Source organism: Vicugna pacos, chromosome 18, assembly GCF_048564905.1.
Source record: "Vicugna pacos chromosome 18, VicPac4, whole genome shotgun sequence".
NCBI lineage: Eukaryota > Metazoa > Chordata > Mammalia > Artiodactyla > Camelidae > Vicugna > Vicugna pacos.
In genome coordinates this window covers 11,315,638-11,332,986 of record NC_133004.1, presented here as the reverse complement: position 1 = coordinate 11,332,986, position 17,349 = coordinate 11,315,638, and the positions used below count along the sequence as shown (strand labels likewise).

At 43.2% G+C, this 17,349-nt stretch overlaps 2 long non-coding RNA genes and 1 pseudogene across 4 annotated transcripts in view; 2 read left to right on the top strand and 1 right to left on the bottom strand.

Moving 5' to 3' along the window:
- LOC140687016 (uncharacterized) overlaps positions 1 to 5,579 on the bottom strand; it is a 33,226-nt gene extending 27,647 nt beyond the window's left edge. For all 3 annotated transcript variants that reach the window (XR_012061015.1, XR_012061016.1, XR_012061014.1), the window contains exons 1-2: positions 5,500 to 5,579; positions 2,110 to 2,244 (exon numbers count right to left, since the gene is read on the bottom strand). This is a non-coding gene — a long non-coding RNA (uncharacterized lncRNA). The remainder of the gene's footprint in view (positions 1 to 2,109; positions 2,245 to 5,499) is intronic.
- LOC102542122 (Y-box-binding protein 1 pseudogene) lies at positions 2,421 to 3,365 on the top strand (annotated as a pseudogene).
- A 107-nt stretch (positions 5,580 to 5,686) lies between the features above and the next one.
- LOC140687015 (uncharacterized) lies at positions 5,687 to 16,220 on the top strand. Its single transcript, XR_012061013.1, has 3 exons — positions 5,687 to 5,793; positions 13,012 to 13,086; positions 16,139 to 16,220. It is a non-coding gene; the product is annotated as an uncharacterized lncRNA (long non-coding RNA).
- Positions 16,221 to 17,349: the final 1,129 nt, after the last annotated feature.

Below are 17,349 nucleotides of genomic sequence, written 5' to 3'. Positions count from 1 at the left end.
TTTTTACCCCCTTCGCTTCCATTGCAGTGTTCTGTGCCATCCCCAGGTCAGTGTTTCTTGAACCAGCCACACAAGCCACTTTAATTCCTTTGGAAATAGAATACATAAATGAATAAAATCCTTTTACCATTATCTGTAGGTACTCCCATTTTTCCCTCTGTGTATTTTGGTTGCTTTTTTGATCTGCCTCACTATATGGTTTTTCTCTCTCACTTTCATGATAGTTTCTCATCTCAAAATTTATTCTTACTAGGTTTATTTGCAAACTTTTGCCAAAGGGATTGCTCTCTAGCTCTGAGAAAGTGAAGAGATAATGTTGAGCCAGTAATCATGCAGTTTAACCTGGCAAGTGACTGACTTTGCAACTTATGTAAGCTCTTTGTGGACATTCATCTCCTTGTTTATACAATGAGAATTTGGACTAGTCCTTTCTTGTTCTAAAATATTCCTATTATTTTAATGATAAGACATTGATGCTGAAATATTACATTCTCTCTGTGGAGTGTGTGTCTCTCTGAGTAAATTTACCTTTACTAAACCATTTCTGGTCACAGAAGAAGCCAAGACCCACACTTGCTGGGGTACAAGTACCAGGGGCTCAACCGAGACCTGGGACACGGCCCTCCTTTCGCCCCACATTTTTCCTGTATCAAAACCACAAGCCAAGCATTCAGCTTACAGCCTCCCTCATGGCTGGCAGGGGAAAGGCCAATCTTCTTGATGGAGTTCACCATCATCAGAGCTCTTAAGGAATTTCCAAATAAAGTTTTCCCAAGTATGAGCTCAAAATAAAAATCACACGCACAAAAGAAAATTCCTCTAGGATAAGGCACCGCAAGTGAGTCAGCAGGATTTTGCTGCTTCCTGAAAAGCTTCGAAAACTGCGGTGATGAAATTCCTTTTGAAGACATAAAGCCCACAAGGCAGCGAAATCCAGAGTGCAGAAGACTGCAACGCGGTCTCGGGAAATAGGCAGTTGGTCACTGCCGTGCAGACTCGTGAACAGAAATAGAAATGATGGGGAATGTTCACGAGGCACAGGCATCGGTGGAAGGGCAGGGGCAGGAGCGCCAAGGACAAGATGACGTCGGGAAAATGCGGTGCCAACTGGTTCCTGCCGAGGCCCTGCACCCTGACTCCTGGGATCTCCCGTGTCTGCCAGCAATCCCTCAAAAAACAAAGCACACACTTTCCTGGCATGTGTCTGCCTTAGCAGAGCTAACAGCCCTGGGAGATGGCTCACCTCCCCGCAGCTCAGGCCGGCCTGTCTCAGCCCACATTTCCTCTTATCGGAGTCGTCAATCCCACTGCCTTGTTCATGTCAGCCCCTGTCTCCATCTTCCTGGAGTCGTAAATCCACGATCCTCCATATTCCAAAGCCTCCTCCAATCAAACATCTGTCCCCCCATCCCTTTGTGTCCACAGAGCCTTCCACAATAAAAGACCCTGCAAGTTCACAGTCAGGGCTCACACCTGTGTGGCCCCTCTCATCTGCGTGGCCACTGTTGCCTGTAGCGGGGTACCTACTAAACTTTCCCTTTGTTCTTAACCTTCTCCTTGCTTTTTGGAAATTCTTTCACCACCCACGACACCGGCCTGCCCTTGTCCCCAACAGAAGACACTCAAAGCTCTTACAAAGTGGTGGAGCACGGGCTTCACCCCAGGCCCTGGGGACACAGCCGAGGGGATCAGATCAGGGTCGCTGGCCCAGGGTTACAAACACCAGGCCTGTGTGGTTGAAGTGTACACTGAGGACCACCTCCCTCCGCACAGTGCTTCCCCCACTCAGATCCAGAATTTCACCCCAAACCCCGCCCCACCCCAGCAGAAGACTAAAAAAGATCGGAGGTGACTCTGACCAACACAAGAAGAAAGATGAAAAATGCTGCACCCAGGTTACCCTGCAGAGACGCCCACAAAAGGAACTTTGGTCAAATGTTGGAGTCTGTATCCCATCAACTAGAAGGACTGAACCAAGGAAGGGGCCGCTGACAGGAGAGCCAGGAGGCCCGCAGAGGGCCGGAGGCCCGGCTGCAGCAGGACTGCGCTGAGAGGACAGACTGGTGGGGACACGGAGCGGCCTGGCCTGCGGGGGCTGGGCCGACCTACCTTGTCGTCGTCCCCGAAGGTCATGCATGATGTTGGAGAAAGGGATCTCCGCCTGGAGTACCTTCCAGCAGTGCAGGAGCTGCATCAGCAGGGAGCACACGGCCGTGAACTTCACCCTCTGGGCCGGTTTTATGTCTGAGAAACAGCACATATTATGACAACTATAAGGAATTCCTCTCATGTATATTACTGACTGGATTTTCAAAATCTACTCTTATAGCTTAAAGCTGAATATAAGGCGATTTGGACAACAGTGGAAATAAAATCCTTTAAAACCAATCTCACGTGGTCACACATATTCTTTTGTTGAAATGGGGTTCTGTTACAATCAATATATTTCTGAAAATCCCCTTTTCAGTTCGTGATCAAAAGGAGACAGTAAGGAAGTATAGACCCTCAGTAGTTAATTAGCACATAAAAAAGTTGTATTTGTGGAGTTCGATTCGTAGCGGGAGCAGAGAGCGGACCCCAGAGAGCCCTGAGCAGCCCCCCTGCCCCTGCCCTCAGCGCTGCTGACACCAAGCCTGGCCCGGCAGGCAGCGGCACAGGGGCGGCCCGGGTGGCCTTGCACGGGGTGGGGGGGCGCCTGCCAGCGGGGACAAGAAGGTCATCTCAATGAAGGTTTTAGAAACAGTAGAGTGGTTCAAGATAAGAAACGGATACGACTTCATCAACAGGAATGACACCAAGGAAGCTGCATTTGTGCACCAGACTGTCCTACGGAAGAGTAAGTAACCCCAGGAAGTGCCTTCGCGGTGTACGAGGTGGAGGGACTGGAGTTTGATGTCGTTGAAGGAGAAAAGGGTGCAGAGGCAGCAAATGCTGCAGGCCCTGGTGGAGGTCCAGGGCAAGGCAGTAAATATGCAGCAGGCCGTAGTGTTATACACACTCTCAACGTCCCAGGGGCCCTCCAAACACTTACCAGCTGAATTACGGAACAGTGAGAGTGGGGAAAAGAATGAGGATCGGAGAGCGCTCCCGAAGGCCCAGCCCAGCAGCTCCGGCTCTACCGCAGGCGGAGGTTCCCACCTTACTGCAGGCGGACACCCAGTGGGCATCAACCACAGCATTCCAACCCTCCTGCGCAGGGAGAAGTGATGGAGGGTGTTGACAGCCCAGGTGCAGGAGAACAAGGTGGACCAGTGATGCAGAATATGCATTGGGGTTATAGACCATGAATCCTGCGCACCTACTTGGCCAGAGGGAGGTGCTATCAGGAACCTATACAGGGTCCTAGTTAATGCACATCCTGTTGGATTGATTTCTTGTTTATTAGCCAAAGATAATTCTTGCATTTTAAACTAAAAGTGTACTACAACTGTCATTAGCCTTGTCAAACTGCTAAATTTGAAAAATGCTAGTACCATTTTCATTTCAAAAATCACAATATTTCCTTGATCCTTCCCAACATCCTTTCTCTTTACTGCTGCTTGCTGAAGGGCATATTACCTTTTAAATTCTGCATCTTTGTTTCATAGCGCACCCTCATTTGCATTCCTAAAATCCGATGTTTCTTTCATAGAACACAGTATCCTAATTAAAATATTAAAAGATGCTTTTTGAATGAAGAGAATTTACACTGCCATAAAAAATGCTCAGAGTGATGCAGGATGTTTCCTTTTTATATTTCAATGATTCTTTCTCTCTAAATTATTTCTAGTTACGGAGTTAACCCTCTCAGCCTTCAGGGTGTATTAAAACTGTGGAAGAGGAACAGGCAGCAAAGAGAATTGAAGCGAAAAGAGTTGACGTCATAGTGAAATTCTGAAAAAAAAATCAATGTATTTATTTTCTAATTAACTCCCACCAAGGTGTCTTATTTTCTTGATTGATTGTTTCATTTGACCTCCTTCAATTGGCAGGGCAGGGCTAAGCACATCTTGGGTTTGCAGCTCAGCAGCTCATTGTTCTACTGTTTGTGGAAACCCAATCCCTTGTTTCATTTGACTTTCTTTCCTTTCTTGATCTCCATTCTCATCCCACTCACTTTTATTGAGACGTTTGAAACCCTTACCATTTTCTTTTAAATATTTTTTGTAATTATAAGTACTTTAAGTTAACTAAATGATGCCTTATTCTGTTTCCTACTCTCTTAACTCAACACTATGATTCTGAGGTCTGGATATTATTGCTGAATGTATCTGTATATTCTAGATATATCTGTCAAACATTTGTAGACATTTTTTCTATTCTGTATTTTACAGTTACCTCTATTGTGTCATTTTATAAAAATAACCTTGGTGTCTTTTTAAGTCCAAGTTATCCTTTGTCTTCCTTATATGCTTAGTACTTCCTTATACGGTTAGACCTCTGGGTTTTCTCACCCTAAAAGTTGTGTAGCCTCAGCCAATCAGATATTTTCTATTTTCCTCTTCCTTGCTCTTTACTCTTTATCCTATAAAAATTTCTTGCCTTCTGACCATTTTGCAGTTCTCTGCAATATGACAGTCCACTTCATGAAGTGTTAAATAAAATTTGTTTATATCATCTAAATTACCTTCTTTAATGATTTTAACAGTTGAATGAAGTAAAAAGAAATAAACTTAGTTTAATGTGAATCTACTGTATATTATAGACTTTACCTAGAACATTTAAATGATTTCACCAAGAATTACCTCGTTAAATTCGAAAGAAATTCCAAGTCTGAGTGGAATAAATAAAACTTCTTCTGAGGTCTAGAATCTGATAATGCCAATTGAAATAAAGTAAAAAGAGTGAGCAAATCAAAAGTACCTGTGGGAAAAAATATCTTTCTTGGTAGATTCTTCAATTTATTTGGAAAAGGGTCAGGCAAAATATTAACCTGTAGTATGTGGGTTTTAATTTTGAGGTTTCAGATTCATTCAAAACCACAGGAATTTACAAGTAAGAAAAGGAGGAAAATATGTAATTCTTTTGATAATTAAAAATTTATGAAACAAAGTGAAGAAAAATATATAATTAGGCCTTCTAAACCAACTGAAGAAGTTTAATTCATTATACTTCCTCAGATCTCAAGCAACTTGTTATAAATCTGATATGAAATCAAAGAAAAATAATAATATATTCCTTTATACTCTTATACTCCTTATATTCCCTTTTTGGTTAATCTTACCACATCTACTTAGGGAACCAGACCAGAATAAGGAAGCACTTCCATTTCCCAAGTCATAAGTATCTTGTAAAATGCATACTTGGAAATAGATCCCCACTAAATTACACTTGTTAAATGAATGAATAAGTAAATAGAAGGCCATCGAAGTCTACTATCGGAACTAGATAAAGACTAGAGAAGTAGTCTGTCATTTTTTTTATTGCCCTAAGAATTTGAGAATACACAGATCCACAAGAAAATACTTTCTTCCTCAGTTGAGTAATTAAATCAGGTTATGTATGTAAACCAACAGCTACCTTGTCTGTGCTACGTTCGGGCTCCGTTTTTCCGCTGAATTTGGCGCCGCAATCTCGGGGCAGCGGCGGCTTGGGAGGCGGCGGGGGAAGCGGTTGCTTGGGCGGCGGCTTGGGCGGCCTGTGCGCATGCGCGCAGACGCCCCCCCCCCCCCCCGCCGTCCCGCTTGCACAGTCGCAGCCACAGCTTTTGGCAAGTTCCCACTCAGAAGGAGGAGCGCGGAGGAGAAGGCGCGGACGTTCCAAAGGAGCGGAAACTCAGACGGCCCGTCGGGGAGGACGCGAGAGCCTGCGAAGGTAAGAAGCTGCTTTTCTGTTCTGGCTCCTTTCTACTTTGTACTAGAACTACTGTCACTAAATTGTATACGTTTTCAGATAAGTCTTTAGAAAACAAAATCTTAAGTCTTCACAAAGTTCATTCTGCTACAAACTCTTAATTTTTGTTGTTTAATTAGAAGGTGCTTCTAACACATTTGATCCAAAGCTCTCATTAAAACCAGCAGGAAAAGCTTTAATGCCAATCATGCAGAAACTACGTGGTTTGACAAATTCTTTTTAATGGTCTTGTAAACATATCAAAAGCAGTTTCAGGCCAAGAAATGTAAATAAGATGAACCAATTTATACTTATGTAAACACATAGCATAAGAATTACATTAAAAATTAAACACCATTAAAATCATTTTCGTTAGTAAAGTTATGTCCCTTGCATTGAACTAAAAGAATTATATGTTTTTTCTACCAAATGTTTATCACTGTTCATAAATATAAATTAGTAAATTCCTGTGATTTAAAACTCTTAATTAAACTTTAGGATATTTTCTTCTTTTCAAGTTTAATATAGAGTGATAAAAATGTATGTGTATACAAAGAAAAAGATAATTAGCTGTAATTTTGAAATTACAATGCATTTTCGTGGCTCTCATCTGAAAAATACCATGGAATGAAATATTTGTATCAAAACCAACATTTATTTCATTTATTTCATCAGTTATATTTGTGGCCCAGTAATCCAATCTTGAGACATTTTTCTAATATATGTATGTAATTTAAGGAGTTTAAAATTTGCCTAGTGCCTATTTCAACATTTGTCACTTTATGAATTGTGAGGTGATATATTTATATGGAAAGAAAGTTGATGAGTCATTATATAAAGCCGTAATTATAAACCATTAACTTGAAAGTAATAAGTATAACTTATCCTTTTGAAAAACTTTAAGAATCCCTGATGTAGTTCAGATGAAAAGATTTTTCTGTAGATGGAACACTTTTGTTCCCAGAATTGCCTTCTATACTTGATTTTGTTTCTACTCTCTATAGCACCGTACTATCATTTTAATAGAACAACAGATGAAATCTATTATTTTTTATGAATTAGATTGGCTTAGTTTAGAATCTATTCCTTAGAATTCAGTTGCATGCTTTGAGAATTTAACTCTTTTGTTTTCAGAGCCGTATTAAAATACAATATTAGTCCCCCACCCCAGCATTGGAGTAGATTTTTGGTAAATAGAGATCAGGACCCAATTCTGGTTCCTTTCTGAGAGGCTTGGGCGGCGGCTTGAGAGGCTTGGGCGGCTTGGGCGGCTTGAGCGGCTTGGGCGGCTTGAGCGGCTTGAGAGGCTTGAGCGGCTTCAGCGGCTGGGGCGGCTTGAGAGGCTTGGGCGGCTTGAGAGGCTTGAGCGGCTTCAGCGGCTTGAGAGGCTTCGGCGGCTTGGGCGGCTTGAGTGGCTTCGGCTGCTTGAGCGGTTTTTAGAGGCTTCGGCTCCTTGAGCGGCTTTGGCGGCTTGAGCGGTTTGAGAGGCTTCGGCGGCTTGAGCGGCTTGGGCGGCTTGGGCGGCTTGAGCGGCTTGAGAGGCTTGGGCCGCTTGAGAGGCTTGGGCGGTTTGGGCGGCTTGGGCGGCTTGAGCGGTTTGGGAGGTTTTAGAGGCTTGGGCGGTCTGAGCGGCTTGAGAGGCTTGGGCGGCTTGAGAGGCTTGGGAGGCTTTAGAGGCTTGGGCGGTCTGAGAGGCTTGAGCGGCTTGGGAGGCTTGAGAGGCTTGGGCGGCTTGAGAGGCTTGAGCGGCTTGGGAGGCTTGAGCGGCTTGGGCTGCTTGGGAGGCTTGAGCGGCTTGGGAGGCTTGAGCGGCTTGGGCGGCTTGAGAGGCTTGGGAGGCTTTAGAGGCTTGGGAGGCTTTAGAGGCTTGGGCGGTCTGAGCGGCTTGGGAGGCTTGAGCGGCTTGAGCGGCTTGGGAGGCTTGAGCGGCTTGGGCTGCTTGGGAGGCTTGAGCGGCTTGGGCGGCTTGAGAGGCTTGAGCGGCTTGGGCGGCTTGAGCGGCTTGGGCGGCTTGAGCGGCTTGGGAGGCTTGAGAGGCTTGAGCGGCTTGAGAGGCTTGGGAGGCTTTAGAGGCTTGGGCGGCTTGAGCGGCTTGAGAGGCTTGAGCGGCTTCAGCGGCTGGGGCGGCTTGAGAGGCTTGGGCGGCTTGAGAGGCTTGAGCGGCTTCAGCGGCTTGAGAGGCTTCGGCGGCTTGGGCGGCTTGAGCGGCTTGAGTGGCTTCGGCTGCTTGAGCGGTTTTTAGAGGCTTCGGCTCCTTGAGCGGCTTTGGCGGCTTGAGCGGCTTGAGAGGCTTCGGCGGCTTGAGCGGCTTGGGCGGCTTGGGCGGCTTGAGCGGCTTGAGAGGCTTGGGCCGCTTGAGAAGCTTGGGCGGTTTGGGCGGCTTGAGTGGTTTGGGAGGTTTTAGAGGCTTGGGCGGTCTGAGCGGCTTGAGAGGCTTGGGCGGCTTCAGCGTCTTTGGCGGCTTGAGAGGCTTGGGCGGCTTGAGAGGCTTGGGAGGCTTTAGAGGCTTGGGCGGTCTGAGCGGCTTGAGAGGCTTGAGCGGCTTGGGAGGCTTGAGAGGCTTGAGAGGCTTGGGCGGCTTGAGAGGCTTGAGCGGCTTGGGAGGCTTGAGCGGCTTGGGCTGCTTGGGAGGCTTGAGCGGCTTGGGCGGCTTGAGAGGCTTGAGCGGCTTGAGAGGCTTGGGAGGCTTTAGAGGCTTCGGAGGCTTTAGAGGCTTGAGAGGCTTGAGCGGCTTGAGAGGCTTGAGAGGCTTGGGAGGCTTGAGAGGCTTGGGCGGTCTGAGCGGCTTGAGAGGCTTGAGCGGCTTGAGCGGCTTGGGAGGCTTGAGCGGCTTGGGAGGCTTGAGCGGCTTGGGCTGCTTGGGAGGCTTGAGCGGCTTGGGCGGCTTGAGCGGCTTGGGCGGCTTGAGAGGCTTGGGAGGCTTTAGAGGCTTGGGCGGTCTGAGCGGCTTGAGAGGCTTGGGCGGCTTGAGCGGCTTGAGAGGCTTGGGCGGCTTGAGAGGCTTGAGCGGCTTGAGAGGCTTGGGCGGCTTGAGAGGCTTGGGCGGCTTGAGAGGCTTGGGAGGCTTGAGAGGCTTGGGCGGCTTGAGAGGCTTGAGCGGCTTGAGAGGCTTGGGAGGCTTTAGAGGCTTGGGAGGCTTGAGAGGCTTGGGAGGCTTGGGAGGCTTGGGCGGCTTGGGAGGCTTGAGCGGCTTCAGCGGCTGGGGTGGCTTGAGAGGCTTGGGCGGCTTGAGAGGCTTGAGCGGCTTCAGCGGCTTGAGAGGCTTGGGCGGCTTGGGCGGCTTGGGCGGCTTGAGAGGCTTGGGCGACTTGGGCGGGTTGATAGGCTTGGGCGGCTTGAGAGCTTGAGCGGCTTCCTTTCTGCTGGTTTTCACTGAACGAGGATTCATTAGTCCTGTTGCAGGTCTGGTCTGTTCCATCAGGGGAATTTTGGTTAGGACACCATCACCAGTTAGCCATCCGGTGCCAAGAGACTCTCTTGACAGTGTTCAGCTGGCTTGGCAGACACATTTATTTTGCACAGAAGCCAGATTTGTCATTAACTGTTCTACCATCCTGCGGATCTCTTATGTGATGCACTATTCAAGGTGGCAGGGCTGTTTCAGTAGCTCCTGCTGTCAGGCCCCCCCCCCCCCCCCAGGTGGACCAGATTTCAGGCTCAGCTGGTCTGTGCTGCTCCTGTCCATCCCGTGCTGTTCACGTTTACCTTTGGAAGTCACCAGATGATGCGAAGGCTTATGCATAGAGATTTTTGTTTTTCTCCCTGAAACAACTCATTACCCAAGTATTACTATTAGTATTTGAAGGTAAACATAAAGGCTTCTCTGCTTAAATATCTGAGTTTTGAAAGAAGTTCTCCAAGGCAGATTTCTTCTTGTTGTTGTCTATTGTTTTAAACCTTGGCAGTGTAGTTTAGTATTACCTGGGCACTAAATTCTATGTTTTAGATTACATTGTTTTTCTTCTGAAATGATGTGTTATGTTATAACGGTCAAGGGATATAGAAAAGTTACCCCGTAAAGTCTGATGTTTTTATTTAAAAAAAGAAGACAAACCTTTTGCTTAATAAGGGCCTGGAATTATGAGAAATGCCCTACATTGATTAGCATAGCATTTTTGTACAGAAAAAAAAAGATTAGTAAAACAGAAATCCTTAAAATATTTAGATGTTATGTAGGTAGTAAATTAAATGGTTCTAAATAGCAGTGACACTAGGAGTGTGTTAATAAGCCAATACATAGTACAAACATATTTTAAAAACGGGGGAAAAAAAACCCAAAGCAACAAACACAGAGCCAGTGATTTTTGTGTGTATAAACCTATTTAGTTGCTCTTAGTCATTACTACTCTGGTTTTATGTATTATGCTTTTCTGCTGTTACATTTTAAGCTTACAACAGTAATACCTCAAATGTAGCTACAGTGATCCAGTATTTCTGTTTCCCCATAGAGAAGGATAACAGATGAATAAATTATGCTTTATGACTGCATATTGCTCTAAATCAATGTAAATGTAAAAGTATTTACATCAAAGCTTTTGCTTACAATATGGGTCCCCTAATTGTACATTTTTGGCAAGGTCCTCGAAAGCTCAAGGCTTAGGAATGCCTAATAATACCAAGTTGGTATTAAAATAATTTGTGGGAAATTTGATATGTGGTTTAGAATACATAAAGCTTTGTTGTTTGGATTTTGTTTGTACTCTGCACTTTTTTTAAACCACTTAATAGTTTTCGAGTTTGATTTTTTTTTTTAACACTATTGTTTAATAGTAACCCTGTTAGTTATCTCAGGGGTAATGGGACCAAACCTATGCACAGAACTGAAAAAAACTTTTGAACTGATGTTTTCAAAAAGACCAGGTTACCTTTTATTAAATGAGTCTTGGCTCTCCAACACCAGAAATATTTAGAGGGAGTACTTTGGAAATGGTAGTCATTATTGTTTTTTTGTTTTGTTTTCTTTCCCCTGAGAGAGCCACACCCCCTTAGGGTCGGCCCCCTCCATCTATACTGCAGTGTAGTGAGATTGCAGTGGTCTAGCAGATGCTGACTTCAGGATCTGCAGAGGGGTGGTGAAGGGCTGGTGACAGCTCACCAACCATACCACAGGCTCCACTCACTATAGCAAGAATCTGGGGTGTGCAGGATGGATCGTTGCATTTTCAGAAACAGATAGGGCCCAAGTCAGACTTGGAAATGCATGTCAAGGACATCTAAGTTCCACGTAATACTTTTGCTAAAAAGACCTGGTAATCCATCATGCAGTTGGAGGTGTTAAGAAATAACACAGAATTAGTTCTTAAACTTCTATTTTCTTTGTTGTTTGTGTGCAGATCTTTTGAAGGAAATCACGTGGGATTCAGTATGTAATTGTTGAAGGGATGAATAATTAGAGAAAACTCTCATTTTGAAGGCAGAGGAAAACAAACTGTGAGCTCATTGTGCATAATACCCTTGACATCAGATACTGTACCTCTCAGACAGTAAATACCCAATAAATATGGGTTTCAGATGAGTGGGGAAAAGTGTTTCTTTTGTGTATTATTTACTGGAGAATTAGCAGGATTAAAGTATAGGTGGCATTAGTGTGAACACAAGGCTTATTTGTTACATAAAATTTAGTTACCTAATTCTTCCTTTAATTGGTGCAATTGAAAAGCATTGCTTACTTTGCCTGTGTTTTAGATCCCAGGGAACAATTAAATTAACATGTTAGCTTCAAAAAAGCACTGAGATTTTTTGTCCAAAGTGTTCCTTGAGTTTGTTGCCCCATTAGCTTGATTGGTTCTTATCTGGTTGGTCCTGGCTGGATCCCCAGAGCTTACTGTGGTTATAGTTACAGCACTGTGAGCTTGTAGGTTCTGGTTTGGGTGGCCAGAGGGAAGATCGGCCCTGTTTCAGAGTGCTGAGTTACTACTGCTGCTTGTGATGTATGACCCAGCAGTGGTGGACTTTTTCTCATTGAAATTACTCTTGGGGGGAATACCATAGTCCACCTTCAGGCAGAGTGTCATATACAGTCTTGAAGGAATAACCCCAGCAGAGGCTAGCCATCGTCATAAAGTACTGGCAGTTCCCTACATGGGAGGAGGTCCATAAATATTTGTTCACTTAAATTAAAGCAAGGGCTAGGACAGATTTAATGAGAAAAAGAAAATTGATGTGATTGACCATAACACAGAGCACAAAAAAAGAACCAAGGTACCGCTTTGGATGCATCCCACATACACAATTCTTTTCATAAATGTTTGTTGGATGAACAAGTTATATGATCTGCCCTAAAGTGGAAATGACTCATTTTATTTTTCCTGAATCAGAGCTAATCATAATATTAATTTACAATGACAAGTTAGAGGAAAAGGACTGCAGCCCATGTGACAGAAATTACCTTCACTGTGTTAACAGTTCTTTCTTAAGTAACAAAATTAATTTAGTGTGGATTATTTGAATGCTTTTACAAAAATTCTAGTAAAACTAAATTTGTGGCATGGATTAGCATTTGAGTAGTGAGGAAATCTATAGTGCTTGTACTGCTCCATGTGGCCCCCGGAAAAGCAGAACCTGCATCATCTGGGAAATGTTTGAAATGAAACGTCTCTGTATTTACCCCATGCCTACTGGATCGGAATCACTGGGTAGGCTCAGTGTTCTGTGTTTTCACAAGCTCTCCAGGTGCTTCGTAAGCATTCCTCTATCTCCCATAAAGGAATTTGGACTTTTTGCTATAAATAATTGGAAAGTATGAAAGGTTTTTAAGCCTGGAGATGATTTGATGAATTTTATGTTTTAAGAAGACTCACTCATTGAAGAAATACTTATTTAGTCCTTACTGTGTGCCAGGCATTTTGTAGGCACCTCGGGTACCATTAGTCCCTGCTCAGTGCAGAGCACAGTGTGATGGGAAATACAGGCAATAAATGACTGTGAGTAAATAACTACTGATTATGGTTAAGTATTTTCTGAACTCAAGTTCACTCTTCAAGAATGGGGTCAACTGCTCGCCCCTCAGGAAAGGTTTTCGTAGTGGCGTTGCCACCATTTAAGCATCCTTCCTACAGCACTTTGCTCATTGGCAATAGCCCTTACTTTATTTTTTCCCACTAAACATATCCGTGAGAACCAGAGAGCATATTATCTACTTAGTGAAATACATTCTTTTGTGTTTTTTTTCCTTGTCGACCCTTTCTTTGCTCTATGCAGACTGCTCAAAGTGGTGGCCACCGAACGCTCCTGTACAGACATGCCATATTGCTGTGCCATTCCTACAGCGGCATGGTGAGTGCACAGTTTTGGGTTCATCTCTCATGAGGTCATGCTGATCTGTGTGTGCATACATGTTCGGGAAATATTGTTGATACCATTTCATTGATGGCTTTAATGAGCCTAATGTGTTTTTAAAATATCTTTCTACCCTGTTTAGTTTTCTCATTCATAAAATGAGGATTAGCTTACATGACCTGTAAACTTCTTCGGTTTTATTATTTTATCACTTCTCTTTGTAGTATCTTACTTTTGCTAGACTAGTTTTAGGAGGAGAGAGGTATTAAGAGTAAATTGGAAATAGTTGTATTCAAAAATGGAAGTTTTATTTTAAACAGTTTATTTGTTGGAGAATTAAAGTACCTTATTGCAAAATAGTATAAGAATAACTGCCTGGGAGTTCCACTGTCAGTTCTGCACTAACTTCTTTCCTTCTTAAGTAGGTGTCCTCTTTGTTTTTCTGTGTCATCTCCTTCTTTCACCCAGTTATCCGTTTATCCATTGGGTTCCTGTTGGGCACAATTTACTCGCTGTCATACATATGTATATATACATACATGTATGTATAAAATATGTAAAAATATATAAACATTCCATTCTTTTAAAAGCTTTATTAAGTTATGAAAACAGTATATGTTCGTTCTATAAGATTTGAAAATTACAGAGGAAAAAAAATCTTCATGATCACACCAATGAGAGATAACTTGGAGACTTAAAAAAAAATTCAGTCTTTGCTGTTCTTTAATTTCTTTATATAGTTGAGATCTTTTTATATCCAGATTTTTAAAACATATTTTCACAGCAAGTATCATCTGTGTTATTTAAATTTTTCATCAAATTAATTTTAGTGACTACATGATAGTTCAGTGTCTGGAAGAAGGATATAACTGATCATTCCATTTAAGAAGGAGATGATTCCCAAAATTTGTAAAATGTTCCAGAGCAAAAACCTGAGCATAGGCTCAATACCAGTGCCCCCCAAAAAACACAGGAAAAAATCATCAGTCTTCATCCTGAATATTGATGTGAAAAGCCTGCTTAATAGAATTGAAAAGTGTAGGAAGAGTATAGGAAAAGTATAAATACGAATTTAATGGTAACTTAATATCATTTTTATTAGTGTGCTTCATCACATTAATAGGTCAAATGAGAAAAATGAGAAAAATTGTGATCATCTTAATAGGTGCTGAAACAGGTTTTGAATAAAACTCAACACCAATTCCTAGTTGAAACTAAGCACTTAAGAGTGTTTCTTCAGTGGTAAAGAGAATACGTATGTCAGACCCATAGCCAGCCTCGTACTTAATTGTCACACACTGAAGCCATTCTTGACAAAACTAAAACCAACCAAACAAAAACTCTCCAAGGATATGCTGTCTAACATTGTTCTGGAAATCTTGGCTGACAGCACTGTATGAAATAAAATAAAGGAAAACACTTTAAGTGGCTGGATACAAGACAAACACATAAAAGAATCTTTTGTGTATAGCAATCACACATTAAAACTTCATGGAAAGAATTCTACTGTCATAGCAATCAAAGCCCGTGAAGTAATAAACGTGAGAGTGTTCAGAAAACTACCCTCTGTACATAGCAGATGGGTGAGAGGCTGGACCTGGTCAGTAGGTCTGGGTCCAGGCTTGCTTTCCTGCATGCTGTACAGCCTTGACTACCTTGCTGAACCTCTTTAAGCCTCTAATTATATCTGAAAATTGCATTCCTCCATTCGACATATATTATTTAAAACCTCCTGTGTTAGGTACTGTTCTGGGTGCTAGATATAGTAGTAAATGAGAACATGTCTTTGCCCTTTATAGGATTAAATTAACATTTAGTGGGATAATTACAGTATCTACTTCACAGTTGCTGTGAACATTAGAGGAGAGAATGCACATTAGTAGTTACAGTGTCTCCTACTGGAATATATTGGGAAATACTACAGAAGATTTTCATAGGGACCACTTTATGTTTTGGCCTGGGTGTCAGAGTTATGAAATTGTTTCCTTTTCTCAAAGGCAGATATTTGATATGCTTAGATCTAAAGTCTAAACCTCAGAGACCACCATGGATGCCTGTCTTGAGGTCAGACTCACACTCCTACACTGGCTTGGAACAAGTCTGGGGACTCTTGAAGCATCTTCTCTATAACCTTGGGAGTCAGTGGTTTGCAGTCAGGAAACAGAGTCAGAGTCTCCAGGTCAAGTGATCTTATGACCCACGGCACCCACTTCAACCTCATGTGCCAGCACATCTGTCCTCGATCAGTTTATCACCTGCCTCCTTACACTCACAAACACCCACTGAGCGGGATGGACCCCCACTCCATGGTGGGGATTTTCTAGGCTTTGCATTACTTGCCCGTGATTCTGGGAGGTCTGGGCTTGCTGAGTCCCCAGGCGTGTCTGAGCCTGCTCTGTAAGCTGCCTCTTCTTTTGGGGAGTGCCCTTGGTCAGGGTAGGTGGCAGTGTATCTTGAGCTTGTGCCACATTCATCTTTGTGTTCTCATTCTTGTAACACTTCAGAAGGGTTTTGAGCTTGGGGTAGGGGATGGAGGAGTTGGCCGGAAAAGTTACCCTAAACTTTATGTCCAAGAATACAAAGTTAGGAAAACTTAAGAGAGGGGAAAGGAAGTCAGGAGATGAGGGTGTTGTGAGAGTTCGACTGGTCCTAGGGAAACACACATAGGTGTCCACATGACAGAGCCTCACTGCAGTGAGGGGGCACGCTGCAAACCTAGATCAATTCTGATGAATTTCAAAGAATTAAGATTCCAAAAATGAAAACAGAACTAGAAGATGGAAGTGACCAGTTTTGAAATTCCTGTTTGGAAGAAGGATTTCTGACTGTTGGACCAGGTTGCCCTTTTGCTTGTGACCATGAATGTCACATGAAGCAAGAGATGTGCAGGCACGTCCCCAGTTAATGTGTCTTCTTTTTTCTGAGTCTTCTCCCAGGGGAGCAATCACACTCCAGAACGTTGCTCCCCATGAATGCTGTGTAAGTGCACAGAATTAGACGTGAAGAGAACTGGACTGTTAGGGACATCAGCTGATTCTCTGTCTTTCAGTATCTGTGTTGCCTGTCCACCTCCCGGTCTTCAACTGACAAGCTGGCCTTTGATGTTGGCTTGCAAGAGGACACAACAGGTGGGTGTCTTGGTCTGCAATGGTGCTGTGTTCAGAGAGAGCATGGCCGGGACTGGGTTGGGAGCAGTCATGAGGCACGTTGGAGATACAGAAGGTGAACATTCTTGGGGATGGATTCAGGAAAAAGCAGATGACTTCCAAAGGGAAGTGTTTAGGAGAAGGGGGAGTGTACATGGTGCTCTTGTTGGTCATTCCACATAGCTGGATGCTCAGACTAGATGCCAAACCTCATCCTTTTGATGGAGTTGGGTAGAAAAGCAGTACTTAGACACACTCTGCTGTCTGTTAACCATACTAATGTGCACTGATGGGTTTGCGAAGTATTACTGCATATTTCTTTTATCCTTTATCTTTCATATTAAAAATATTGACAGTGTAACATAGTCAATGTCGACATTCAAACAAAGAGGTAGAAAATGTCTCCTTCAGTTCCCTGTCCACAGGTCATCGTGCCACATACCTAGGTATTTCCATATTATTGAAACAAAAAATATGTATTAACACATTTATCCTTTTGGAGAATCAAAATAGGAGAATATAGACTTTACTTATGTCTTTGTTCGCAGTGCTCAGAAGACTTTACACTTTATACAGCTCTGTAGACTTTGACTGTTCTCTTTTGCAATGAGCATGCCTGACTTTGGAATTAAAAATAAGTAAAAGACCAAGTAGAAAAAAGAATGGGAGGAAACAGGCCAACTCTTGTTCAGCTGTTCCTTTCATGGGTGGATCAGCTTCTCATCACCCTCCTTTTTAAAATGCTTTCCTGTACTCTAAAATTTTCACAGATAAAATGGATTAAAAATAAAGCTGTGTTTTCCAACCTAATTAACTTTTTAATAGACTAACACATCACCTAGTACAAGAAATCCCAAGAATCCCAGACACCAAAAAGATAAATGTATTCTTCTGATTTTTATTTCATTTTTATGTAGGCTCAGTCATTCCTTTATATTTTGGCTAATTTTTTTAGTTTTCTCATTGTAATTAATTTGCCTCAGCACACAGTTATGTGAGAGTCTTCAGTTCTCTCTCAGTCATCATCTATATAACTTGTTTTCATACACTGAGATGACTGTATAACAGTAAAACCCGCAAAACAGGGTCATCCCTCTCCCTGCAGCCTGAGCCC